Consider the following 14,554-nt stretch of genomic DNA (forward strand, 5'->3'; position numbering starts at 1 on the left):
AGTCGACTTGTGAATGACATAGCTGACGAGGTGGGCATTCCCGTGGAAAAAGTAGAACTGTGAGGAAGAAGAAGCTGAAGCAGGAGAGAGGACAGCAGATGAGACCGTGACTTTGAAACCAGGAACTAAGAAAGTCAGTGTTACAGACCATCGACAGGTTTCTACAAGAAATCAGTACTTTCTGGAAAATAATGGAACGTCTTAGATCCCAGCAATTTGATTAAAACTTAGAAATGAAATTTTCCACAACAGTAAAAAGTTTAGTCGACAGTTGCTTGCGAAATATCCACTCCTAAGATGATTTCTGCACGGTGCCATAATTTCAAAAAAAATCTCTTGGTTGGACACCTTTAAGATTCTTACAGTTTGTATATGGATATGAATTCTGCAGACCTTTTCCCAACCTCATTTTAGCGTTAAAGTTTCGCTTAGCTCTGTATGTTTCGATAGCGTCATGTATTTTTCAAAGCTCAGACTAATGAAGAATTATCTTAGCTGCTCTGTGAGTCAAACCCGACTCTCTAGTTTGGTAATTTCGCCGATCGAAAAAAGAGTGGCTGAAGATATCGATTCTGATGGCGCAATTTCACAATTTGCAACAACAAAAGTTATAATGAAGAGATTCTAAACCACATGTTAAAGTCACCTACACTAAAATCTTTGGTTATTTGTACGGCTTCATTAATAATTATTATATTATTTATAAAAATGATAAAAAGGCGTGTTTGTTAATTTGTTTCCAATCATAAACAATGTTTATAATACAGTTGTCTTTATACTTTGCTTACTTATCCACTTACATCAAAGATTGCTTCCCCCGAAAAAAAAATTTAAAAAATTATTTGATATTTTTGTTGTGGGGTGGTAGTGGTGAGAAGGGGGATACACCCGCATCAGATGCCCAAGCATTTAGTGATATGAACGACGTACTAAAAATCCTCGCTCGTGGTGTGTGGGTGTGAGCACGGGGGCGGGGGTGGGTGGGTTAGAGGATGGGGCCAGTAAAGGTCACTTCACTAATTTTTCTTTAATATCTCCAAAAGCACAGGGACTAGCGAAAATATTTCCCAGCACAAAATTAAAATGCGTTAAATTTCATAGAGAAAAGGTCATATTCATTTTTTCTCTATGACTTGCAGTTTCCGTACATCAGGCAACTGAAAATCGCAGATTATTAAAATTAGTGTTTTAATGGTACAAAATTGGCATTTATTGTTCAATAAAGTGGGTTAAGAACAAATATCAAATGTGTATACCACATCTAAGTTCAGTAGAATCGCATTAAGGAATGAAATAAGTTCTGAGAGTGTGATATGGTTAGGGTGGCGGTGGATGGGGCGGGGGGGGGGGGGGGGTGGAGGTTAGAAACGCAAGGGAAGGTAGGTCGCCGTATTGTCGTCATGCACTTCCTTCCTTCATAGGGCTGCAAAATGGATAGTGAACAGGCAATTCCCCTTTTCTCTCTACCGCACTACACGTCTTCTCGCCCCCTCCCCACCCCCCCCCCCCGCCCTACCACTGTACCAAAACTACGACTACACGAATTCTTTCCCTTATTTTTACTTCTTGGACTGGACTCACCTTTTGCTCGGTGTCGTTAGCTTATTGTAGGTGATGCATAGTCGGATCCTTTTGGCTATATTCCCATCTCTACGCAGATGCTACATTCAACATCCATTATAATCGAACTTGCATATTGTTCTCGGTCCGCCCTCGCTGTTTTCCCCCTTAAGACGATAAGCTTTTCGGACGCCGTAGAAGACGCCCCACTATCTTTCTGCGTCTTTCTGGTGCGAGATTTCAACAGACGTATTTTATAACTTTGTTTGTCCACCAAATTTTTAACATTCTGTAATTGCATCTGGTTTCAAATGCTTCCACGTTCTTCTTCTCCGATAGTCCGCGTTTCAGGTCCCTGCAATGGTGTACTGCAGACGCACTTCAAAAGTAGCGCCTCCCTCGTTTAGAGACCAAAATCTGGTATCAATGAAATTCTTTTATTGAAGATAGCTTTTGTTTCCTGTGCCTATCTGCTCCTAATATCGTCCGTTCTGTTTAATTTGGTCGATCTTTTCCACTCCTGGGTAGATCAAAATTTTTATGTTGAGCAATCCGTTATTCTCCATTCTATGACTCTTTATCGCCTTTGTCTTTGCTTTGTTTATCCTTAAATAATATTCTGTGTTAAGCACGCAATCCACTGTTTTGAGTAGGTTGTGTGAGTTCTTAAATACGACCAGAAGAGCTACGTCGCCGGCAGACCTTCGCATTGGTATCTATTCCGTTGCACTGTTGTCTGTCTTCCAAAATTCTTCACTTCTTACTTTCTACGATATACAAGTTGAATGAAAGCGGTAGGAAGTTGAAGCTCTGCATCCCATCCTTCTTAACACAAATTTGCCTTCTTTGACTTTACACTTTTAATACTCCGACGTGGGGTTTGAAGATGTTGTTGATTGTTCGACTCTACTTGTACTTTCTTGCAGTCTTCTGCAGATGGTGAACATCTTGTTCCATCTTACATCGACCAAGGCTTCTTGTAGCGCGAAAAATGCTACGAAATTACCCCAGCTTTCCTAGAAAACCTGTGAAGCAGAAATTATATGTTTCGTTTCCAGTTTTTTTAATGAAACTATGGCGAATTTAGTTAACAATCGTAAGTGTATGAACAGGAAAGTGAAATGAATATTCTAAAAGGCTTAAGCTAATGGGAAACACACACTTAAGAGAAACTTACAAGATACTTAGAAACTCATAAATAAACACTATTTCCACAGGTCCTACCGTACTCACAGGTAATGCTGTTCTTCTAGAGAAAGCCGTAACTTTTTGTTTCATAGACAGTACGCTCATCACATCACGTGATCTTTATACTTCACATCGTATTTTACTGACTTGTATTTTCACCTTTTTTTTGAGAGCAAAAACAAAAAAACATCGTAGTTCGTAGAGGTTGTGTGTTTTTAATTTTTTTATACCGAACATGCAATAAAGGTTATGTACAGAGTAACTTATCGAATCTTGCACGGAAAGTTATGTGGAGGCTTTATTGAGGCGTTGTAAATTTTCCCTGCTGTTACAAAACATTTACTCCCTTATGACACTCGCCATTAGTAGCTATCCAGACTCCTGGAAACGACAGAACCATTCATAAGTATACCATTCGGAATAAAAATGACCGTATCATATACATGACTGCCGCAAAACAAACAGAAAAGTAATAGTCATGAAACTATGCGACCACCTACGCAACGAATTAAGTGCTGATAGAATGTAAGAACACCTTCAAGGCAAACTCAAATAATTTTACCTTCACAGCTCTTTGCATTCCGTTGGACAGTCTCCGTCTGCCTAACAAAGGTGGCTGTCCTTAACTTTTCCACCTCGAATTGAAGGTACTTCTTGTCTGTTTGCACCTAGACGAACAGTAACAAGGGGCTCAACAAACAAGCAGAAATGCTTTCTCGCTATTTAATTAATAACCGAGCTACATGCACCAAAATATTTTATAACAGTTCACTACTTCATTGATAACCGAGAATCAAGCACCAACATTTGTTTCTCTTTTTCAAGCAGAAATCAGGGAGTAAAAACACATTGCATATAGGGACTTTTCTGCTGTTGTAGAGGCCCTTGAACATTCCACTACTCCAGATTTTTGTGTCGTACCCCAAGGAAACGTTGCGCCGCTTAGGCGATAGTTACATAATGTTTACGCTACTCTCGATGGAAACCTGTGTTGTCGAGACAAGAGATGCGTCTTCTGTTGAGTGTGTTACCCTTCGGCGGAGTTATCTAAATTGCAGTGCAGCTACTGCCTACGGAGATCAGGTTCGTTATGAGGAATGCCGCAATTCATCTGCAGTGTGTTGCTAGTGAAATATCCACGTAGTCATAGCATTAGTAATGCTAAGCCATTTTCACAAGTACAATGCCCTCTACTAATGGAAAATTGCTCGACATGCCCTTAATTTATGGTGAATCTCACCCAGATTCATCGAGAGGAACAGAACTGTGCGCAGAGCAGTTCAAAGGTATACACTATCCAACTCGTCCTGCCTTCGTTGATAGCATCATGTGAGTTCGCGAGCCTCGTAATTTTGCCCTAGGAAAATGAGTACGAAGGAAGAGAGCTGTGAACGAAGTTTCTGCAATAAACTCGCAACGCAGTTCTCAACAAATGCAGAGAGAATTTGGCATCAGCCATGGGCATAAATATAACCCGTTCCAGATTTCTCTACGTCAAGAGAAATATGGGAGTGATTTTAATGTAACTTTTAATGCTGTCAGAGCGTTCTCCAGCAAAACAATACTATTAACAAAGTAAAGTATAAGTATTTTTGGTAGAAAAAAGCATACGCCCTTGAGCGGTGTCAAATGATGTGGTTCCAACGTGGTGGACGTCCTGCCCATAATTCTTCGTTAGAAACAGATGCAGCTGCTGACTTCCAAGTCGGTGGTAGGCAGAGGAAGTTCTGTTCTGAGGTACTTGGCGCTATAGCCTCACCTGACTTCGATAGAATTCTTCCTCTGGGGTCATGTAAAGTATGTAGTTTACAAGGTGGTTCCAATGACTGTGAAGCACATTATAGAGCGAATTACTGCTGCGTGTAGTGTGATTAATGCAGGTAAGCATCAGTGCTGCATATACCAAAGTGTTGTGATGCAAGTTGTTCTCACTCTGAACATACGCTCATTTTTTCAAAATTTTTAGTTTCATTTCTTTTTTTGCTGATTTGGAAATGACACAGCATGTGTAAAAAAACGGAGGAAATAATTTTGTTCTGATTTGAAATGATAAATTTTATTCTCCCAATTCTGATAATTTGGTCATTTACAAACTGTCCTTCATGAGTATCAGATGGTGTCATGCATACGTATCTGAACACTGTTGGGTGTGAAAAAAAGTTGCTTCTCTAATCTTAATGCTGGATGAACGACTTTTAAGTGGTATGACATTTTATCTGTTACAAAATATGTTTAACCTTTTGTAAAACCTAAAACACGAATACATCATTGCGTCTTAATCTAGCGGCCAGTAAGCGGCGTAAACTTCCGGGTGACGAACCATCCAACGGCCACAACAACAGAACAAAATTCCTTACATGCAGGGAATTTTGAAAATGGTTCAAACGGCTCTGAACACTATGGGACTTAACATCTATGGTCATCAGTCCCCTAGAACTTAGAACTACTTAAACCTAACTAATCTAAGGACAGCACACAACACCCAGCCATCACGAGGCAGAGAAAATCCCTGACCCCGCCGGGAATCGAACCCGGTAACCCGGGCGTGGGAAGCGAGAACGCTACCGCACGACCACGAGATGCGGGCAGGAGATTTTTACTCCATGATCTCTTGTTAGAATTACAAACGAGTTTAAAAGGTGTATATTTGTCACAAATGCTATATACGTAGCTCGAAACAAAGCCTAGGCAGTGAGGTGTCACTGCCAGACACCACACTTGCTAGGTGGTAGCCTTTAAATCGGCCACGGTCCGTTAGTATACGACGGACCCGCGTGTCGCCACTATCAGTGATTGCAGACAGAGCGCCGCCGCACGGCAGGTCTAGAGAGACTTCCTAGTACTCGCCCCAGTTGTACAACCGACTTTGCTAGCGATGGTTCACTGACAAAATACGCTCTCATTTGCCGAAACGATAGTTAGCATAGCCTTCACCTACTTCATTTGCTACGACCTAGCAAGGCGCCATTACCAGTTATGATTGATACTGAATCATGTACAGACAAGACCGACGCTCATCATTTATGGATTAAAGTTAAGTATTCCAGCAGCTACGTCCGTTTTTCTAAAGTCTAATTTCCTTGATCTGTTCCAGACCTCATGCCAGCCTGCATGAGCTAAAACGTGTGCCTTTCGGCTTCCTCTAATAATACAGTGTTGGCTCTCCTGCCAACCCACAACATTGGCGACGCGGCAACACCGCGTTCGTACCTATACTGTCCTGATTTACTTGTGTAATGGCTTCGCCACCATCTCCAGATGTACTGTCCGAATTTTATCGCTTACAGAATCAGCAGACGCAGGCCTTACTGGATGCCCTTGGACAGCTCGTCCAGGGTCAACGTGCAATGCAAAACGACGCGGCAGCCGCCGCTCCACCACTAACGCAGCCACAACATGCAGTTGCACCAACTTTTCGTCCTTTTGACGCTGCACTGGAAAGCTGGATGGAGTGGTCACGCTAATTTGAATTCCATCTCGCCGCCTACAGAATTCAAGGTAACGAGCGGCAGCCTTTTTTATTGTTCTCTGTCGGGGTGCACACATACCGTGTGATAGTCAAATTATTTCCCCGACGCGACATAGCAACTCTGTCCTACGAAGAAATTTTGTCTGCATTAGATGCATATTTCAAAGAATCAGTCAATGTAGTTGCCAAACGGTATACCTTCTTTCGTACAAAACGTACGGCAGGTCAGACTAATCGGGAGTGGGTTGCAACCTTGCAAGGCCTTACTAGGGATTGTGCTTTTGAGTGTCAATGTGGACTCCCTTATTCAGATACTATGGTATGTGATGCAGTTGCACAGAACGTTTCTGATGTTCGTATACGGGAACAAATTTTGAAACTAGTCAATCCCTCTCTTCAAGAAGTGATGGACATATTGGATCGGCAGGACACACTTGACTTTGCCCAGGAATCATTTGAAACTTTGCCACCCGTGTGTCAGGTTAACTGGCCCGCCGGGCGCGCTACACAGAACAGTAAACAGTCCTCGCGCCCAACCGCGCCGCTGCCGCCAGGCTCTCAGCCACGTGTACCGCGCAGGCAAGCAAATGCAGTGCTAAAATCATGCCAGCGGTGTGCTACTAGACATTCGCATGAGAATTGCCCGTCACGCGAAGCTATTTGCTTTTACTGTAATAAAAAAGGACATGTTCAGAGTGTTTGCCAGAAAAAGCTCAGATTGGAAACTCAAAATCATTCCAGGCCATTTGCTTCGCGCCGGAATCGGAATCGAAGCAAGGATACTCAGACTCGCGAAACTTCGCCCATGGAAATTCATGTAGTTGATGCCACTCCGCCCAGTGCCACTCTCTCTAACAGTGACTGTGTTCATCCCAAAAATAGTGTGCGTCGACATCGCCGGAACTCACGTCAAAAAATGGTTCAAATGGCTCTGAGCACTATGGGACTTAACATCTGTGGTCATCAGTCCCCTAGAACTTAGAACTACTTAAACCTAACTAACCTATGGACATCACACACTTCCATGCCCGAGGCAGGATTCGAACCTGCGACCGTAGCAGTTGCGCGGTTCCGGACTGAGCGCCTAGAACCGCGAGACCAACTCCCGTCAAGTCGCAAGTGATTTTGTACCAGTGTCAGTTCACGTTGCACGAGACAGTCTCTCTTGTCGTCAGCAGGACAATAAACTTTTTGTGGACGTGGACATTAACGGCAAAGTGATACCATTCCAGCTCGATACCGGGGCTGCTGTTTTACTGATCAATCAAGACACTTACAAACTGCTGGGCACACCTCCGTTGCGTGCCGCAACTGTTACGTTAATTAGCTATTCAGGTCACGAGCTCCCTGTGTTAGGACAGTTCAGCCTTCTTGCAACATACAAGGGACAAACAAAACTTGTGTCATTTTACGTCCTTCGTTCTTCTGCTGCAGTGAACTTGTTTGGTTTCGATTTATTTCAGTTGTTTAACTTGTCTATAGTAAATCAGGTCCTTTTAGTGAACCAGACTGTGCCTTCAGACAGTGTTTCTCGTCTCTGTGAAGAATTTGCAGACATTTTTGCACCGGGCCTCGGTTGCGCTAAGAACTATAAAGCACATTTGGAACTGAAAGTAAACGAGCAACCGGAATTTTTCAGAGCACGCAATGTTTCCCACGCATTGCGTGATGAGGTCGCAAAAACATTACACGATTTGGAATCACAAGGTGTAATTGGACGTGTGCAGGCTTCTCTCTGGGCATCACCCTTAGTAATTTTGCCAAAACCTTCGGGAAAATAGAGACTTTGTGTGGACTTCAAGGCAACAGTGAATCCACAACTAGTGACTGCAACTTTTCCTTTACCCCGCCCAGAAGATCTTTTTGACAAACTGTGCCCGGGTAAATATTTTTCGAAGTTGGACCTAGCAGATGCGTACTTGCAAATACCGGTGGACGAAGAATCCCAGCGCGTTTTGGTGGTTAACACGCATCTTGGTTTGTATCGATTCAAACGACTGCCATTCGGATGTGCATCCGCCCCTGCATTGTTTCAGCAATATCTACAAACTGTTTGGGCGTCGGTCCCTACTGCAGCAAACTATCTGGACGATATTGTGATCTCCGGAAAGACGGAAGAAGAACATTTAGCCAATCTCAGAACATTATTTCAGGTCTTGCGACAAAATGGTCTTCGCTTGCGGAAAGACAAATGTGTGTTTTTTGCTCGTGACTTACCATATCTGGAACATGTACTCAATGCCCAAGGCATTCATCCCAGTCCAGAGCACCTCCGTGCCATACAAGACTTGCCTTCGCCGCAGAATTTGAAGCAGCTACAGAGTGTGGTGGGAAAAATAAATTACTATAACAAATATGTTCCACAGGCCTCTTCCATTTCAGCTCCGCTTCATCGCTTACGCCGTAAAGGTGTTCCGTTCGTCTGGACGACGGAATGCGAACGCGCCTTTCGCCAGTTGAAATCGGCGTTGCTTTTGAATACTTGCCTTACGCCATTCGATCCCCAGAAGCCCCTTTTGTTGATGGTGGATGCATCGGATTTCGGGATCGGTGCTGTGCTTGCGCACAAAGATGGTTCGCACGATCGCCCTATTGCCTTTGCGTCCAAATTGCTCTCGTCTGCGCAAAGAAATTATTCACAGATCGAGAAAGAAGCATTGGCTCTTGTATTTGGTGTTACAAAGTTTCATGATTTCTTGTATGGTCGTCACTTTACCATCATCACAGACCACAAACCTTTGACATCGCTTTTTCATCCGACCAAACCTGTACCTCCACGTACAGCGCAGAAATTCATTCGCTGGTCTATTTTCCTCTCGCAGTACCGCTACGATATCTTGTATCGGTCCACTGCTAAGCACGGAAACGCCGATGCGTTGTCCCGTTTGCCTGTTGCTGAGGATAGAGCATTCGATTCCTCCGAAATTGCTTGCATGTTCATTGATTCGGAAACCGATGACGTGGTCGAATCGTTTCCGATTGATTTTCGTCGTGTAGCTACAGCCACAGCTGCCGACCCTGTCCTTGCTACCGTTCTGCGTTTTGTTGCTACGCAATGGCCGTTGTCAAAGTCACGGATCGGGGATCGGTTGGTTCGCCGATTTTTTGCTCACAAGGAGAGACTTTTTGTACGACGTGGTGTTTTGCTGTTGCGTTCTGATAATGATCAGTCCAGGGTCGTGGTCCTACGTTCGTTGCAGTCCTCTGTCTTACAGCTTCTCCACCAAGGACATTGGGGTATAGTGAGAACGAAACAACTTGCTCGTCAGCACTGTACTTGGTTCGGAATCGACGTCGCGATTACGAATATGTGCTCTTCGTGCATGGTGTGTGCCGAACAACAATCAGCACCACCGCGGAAATTCTTTGGATGGCCAAAAGCCACTTCCCCTTGGCAACGCTTACACATCGATTTTGCTGGTCCATTGTGGAATGCTCGATGGTTGGTTGTGGTTGATTCATTCAGTAATTTTCCTTTTGTTGTCCGGATGTCTTCCACGACGTCATCTGCCACCATCCAAGCGTTATCTGCTATCTTTTGCATTGAAGGTCTTCCACAGACAATTGTTTCCGACAATGGCCCACAATTCGTGTCCGCAGAATTTCAGTCATTCTGCAAGGTCAATGGTATTCAACATCTGACGTCCGCGCCGTTCTCACCACAGTCAAACGGTGCCGCTGAACGATTGGTCCGGACTTTCAAGTCTCAGATGTTGAAGTGTGTGTGTGGGTTGAGGTTTTCGGGCGCTAAACCAGATGTTGAAGTTGAAAGCGTCGCATTCTCGGGAGGACGCGTTATTGCTCTTTTTTTCCTCGTATTAAAAGAAAAATAAATCTAAGGTAAGAATGTCATGGTCAGGATAGGGTTTGATTTCCCTGGTTACGTCACGTTCCGATCTCCTGGACTCGTGTTGGAAGGTCTGACTTTCTGATTACATAGGCCAAATAAAAGCGTAAACACTGATTATCAGCGCAACGGATAATTCGGATGTGTTAACTCAGAAGCTCTGTGTTAAATGACAAAATAATGGTTAACCTGGCTTGATTAATGTTAAGTCAGTTTCATTCTCTTCCTCCAACATAAATGTGCAAACTGCGTCGTTGGAATAGGCTGAGCTTATGGAACTGGATCAAGTTTGGAATTGTGTCGGTATCTAGAAAAAGTGGGGTTAATAGTCATATAGAATGGCAGTTTGTTTAGGATTAAAAACATGAAATTACCACTGATATCAAAAAGGTGTGAACATAAAAATTTTAAAATATACACATCATTCACGAAAGGTGGGAAGTTAGTCTTAACAAGTCTCTCGTGATATTTAATCACTGAAGGATCACTTAACACAGACAATAAAACAAAAATGATGGACAAAGGGGAATTATCGTAAACATCGTTAGCTTCGTATTCGAGACAGATGTAAAACGGTAGGGATAAGACAATATGAAGTACTCGCACATTCTGTCATAGCCAGGCTGTGGATGATTCTAAATCTCATAAATTATTAGAACTAAATCCACTAGAGCGGAATCAGTGAGACAACAGGAAGGACACAGACCAGGTATTGTGGTGACAAAAGTGCGTTGAAAGCTATAAATGAAAAACGAAAAAGAATTTTTCGCGCATAACGGTAGTCATTCCACTTGTAATCTCGCGTATTACAAGAACGATTACATCGTTACTTGACGGGTATAACACAATGGTCACGTTTCAGGGACCGACCACTAAGATTTGTCCACAAATGAGAGAAACGCGTCAACTCGCGTGGGATGAGGAAAACAAAATGCTCGCGAATTGTCAGAAACAGTTGTTTTAAGTCGCTAGTCTTTGCATTTATCAATTCAGAATGAATTTGATCTGGTCGTGGTAACACCTGACAGATTCACAACGAAAAGATCAAGGTCTAAAATACTCGTTATCGTGTTAAAAATTACGAAAGTTTGGAAATAATGATCTTCATAAACCTCGTGAATAAATACGCGTATGAATTTGGAAGTGAGCGACTCACGACAGACTACATACAATTAACCACAGATGCACGTGGTTGTATTTTGTATTGGAAAAGCCCTTCATATTAACTGTACGCAAAAATTAAATGCAAAAAATTAAAAATATAATTGCAAAACACTATCCGTCAAATTACACTGCGGAAGGAAACATATTAGCCCCCAGAACTTGCTGAAACAGCTCATATCGCTGCCTGAATCCACAAACGTGACAGTAAGCTCCGTTGTATTCACGTACTTGAAACTAGAGGGCTAACCGCGACTCTGACAGGCCGTGTCCTAACGGTAAACGGACGGCAGGACGGACTCTTTACTCAGTGCCAGTCCCTGCTAAGAGGTGATTTGGCAGAAACGGTACACCACTGGCCCCGACATGAGTTCATTACTTATACTAGACTACAGCAGGTTTGCTAGGTTGCAGACTATGCTAGGTTCGCAAAGGTGAGGTATACGGTGGTTCACTCTCTGGTTCCCTGAGGAACTTTCAAAACAAACTCTTTCACTCATCCAATGATTCAGAAGGATGCATTGGAAAGAATGTGGATCGAACAGGTACAAATGCATAATAAACACGTTTTCCAATCATTCTTCTTCCAAAGTGTTGTCACCAAACCAAAAGAGTAACATCCGATGTGACTTATGCATTGTGAGCTCACTCGCAAATTCTGGACAGAGAACACTTACGAAAAGGACTGACAGTATCATTTCAAGTTATATCGCCGAATTTATTTCCTCGAGATCTGCTACCCTGTGTCAAAAATTGGCATCGTCCCATTAAAAACAAAGAAAGTTCATGCCTGGATCTCTGTTATTAATGCAGCTGAAAGAATTGATTGCTGTTTGTTTCACGAGCCTCTGATTACTGTCATCCTGTGTCAAAAAGGTTTGAGATGCATTTAACGTTTCAGAAGTAATGCGCTTCGATAACACCTTTGTGGTGTAATAAGAAATGTGATTCATCGGACGGGGCGTCATGTTTCCGTTGATTCATGGTGCACTCTCATTGATCTCGTGGTTACTGCGACCGTAACTGACGATGTCGTTGAGTCAACATGGGAATACGTAAATGTCATCTGGTGTTGAAGCCACATGTTCAACACCGTCAGCTGAACCGTGCTCTCTTAACCACTTGCGCATGCACCAGCATTGTGGTCTGTCGTTCGATGGGTCGCAGACTGCAACCTGTCCTGCTTTACCGGCCAGGTAAGCCTCTATACTTACATGGATATGGTGTCTGTTCTTTCAGACATACCGAGCGAGGTGGCGCAGTGGTAGCACACTGGACTCGCATTCGGGAGGACGACGGTTCAATCCCGCGTCCGGCCATCCTGATTTAGGTTTTCCGTGATTTCCCTAAATCGCTCCAGGCAAATGCTGGGATGGTTCCTTTGAAAGGGCACGGCCGACTTCCTTCCACATCCTTCCCTAATCCGACGAGACCGATGACCTCGCTGTTTGGTCTCTTCCCACAAACAACCAACCAACCATCTTTCAGACATGTCCGAATATCCATATAAGTATGTAGTTCTCGCAACACCGGCTATGACCTTCTTCTTAGGTGCGGATGCACACATATTCCCCGAACTCTTACGGGACTTGGTAAGAATGTCTTCCACGAATGTAGTGTGTGGACATGCAAGGTGAGAATGTAGCTCTCGCGGGAGGCGTGCGCGAGATAGTCCCTGCAGTCGCGCCGTCCTCTGTGCCCTCGGTGGCTCAGATGGATAGAGCGTCTGCCATGTAAGCAGGAGATCCCGGGTTCGAGTCCCGGTCGAGGCACACACTTTCACCTGTACCGGTTGATATATATCAACGCCCGTTAGCAGCTGAAGGTATTAATATAATTCTAAATTCAGGTAAGCCTCTGACCTACTACGGCGGGGCGGGTTCGTTCTTCGCACTTCCGACATCACAGTCCACCTATCTCGATAGGCTTCTTGCTGTCCATCCCCTTCGCTCTGCATTGATAGACACTAGCTTAGCCGATGAAAAAAAGCAGTATCGAAGAAACATCGACTAAATACCTACCAAACAAAGGTACCATATCTCGAACTCGGAGGCAGCACTTGTAAATTTGTAAAGATTTCAGGCGTACGAGATTCTAAACAGCTTGCGTGAAAAGGTTTAAAGTTCAACTAATTAGGCTTTTACTGCCTCGAAAACAAGTGGTAAATAGCTAATCATGTCCGCATTTGTTGTCAAAGCTATCGTTGGTGCAAGTTAATTACTGTTTTTGCTACAAGATTTGACGCTAAAGCAGCCAGACGTTTAGCAGTCAGACCGGAATGATTTTGACGCCGTGTACAGTCACTGACCCACAGCGATTCGCGAGCTACTTCATCAGTCGTTCACGTCGCTTGTTAGAAAGATTTGCTCGCTATAATATCTCGAGATGTTCCCGAAACAAGCCACACAAAGTACGGCGAGAGCGTTCACACGCAAATCATTCCCAAACTAAGTTACTCAGAGTTCTCAGATCGTCAGTAAAATGTTGGAAACCGCAGACGCTACATGATTACTATAAGAGAACCGATAACGCGAATCAAAGTTATGGTAAACCAGTATAGCTGCACCAGTACTCAGAGTGTCAGCTGTGCTCATGTGACAGCAAAAAAAGACCATCTCTCCCTCCAGGCTACATGCCACGAAACGCTCTAAGATCACTTACCTCAGTGGAAGGTGTAAAGTCTCGGAATAATCTGCTATGTTACGCTACACGTTCTATGACGAGACATGGACGTCCAGCATCTTGTCGCTTACCCGTGGTTTCGTCGTCTTTCAACAACTTCCCAGAGATCTTACGACTGTGGCACACCAACAGCCCACCGGCTACGTCGTTTCCGAGATGTTCGCTCCCACGCGCCGGGCCACAACAATCTGTCTTCGTCAAAGTTACTTTTGTCAGTGATTTTCCCATCCGAGGCCCGTGTCGTCACTAGACTGACTACCCATCCATGTCTTCTCCGCTTATATACACTCATGTTCAGAAGAAACAGAACACCTTCAACGACTAGAGACGGGACGTTCATATTCACAGGACATGTACATTAGTATGTTCTACAAAAATGATTAGCATATGTACTGTAGGCTAGTAGGCACAGGGTCCGCCATGCTCCCTGATAACTTGTTCCATATGCGATGGCATCGATACGTAAAACGTGCAAATGGTGTCCTGTGGTATAGCCATCCATGCAGCATTCTCCTGGTTCCAAGGTTCTGTGGTGGTTGACACTGGGACATAGCACTGCATCGCTCGTTCCACCATATCCCACGGATTTTCGATTGGAGACACGTCTGGCGATCGTGAGGGCCAGGGCATAGTTTGACATTCTGTGA

General features: G+C 43.9%; 1 non-coding gene across 1 annotated transcript; it reads left to right on the forward strand.

Moving 5' to 3' along the window:
• Positions 1 to 12,922: 12,922 nt before the first annotated feature.
• Trnat-ugu lies at positions 12,923 to 12,997 on the forward strand. The gene has a single exon. It is a non-coding gene; the product is annotated as a tRNA-Thr (tRNA).
• Positions 12,998 to 14,554: the final 1,557 nt, after the last annotated feature.

The sequence above is a fragment of the Schistocerca piceifrons genome, chromosome 1, assembly GCF_021461385.2.
Source record: "Schistocerca piceifrons isolate TAMUIC-IGC-003096 chromosome 1, iqSchPice1.1, whole genome shotgun sequence".
Taxonomy (NCBI): Eukaryota; Metazoa; Arthropoda; class Insecta; order Orthoptera; family Acrididae; genus Schistocerca; species Schistocerca piceifrons.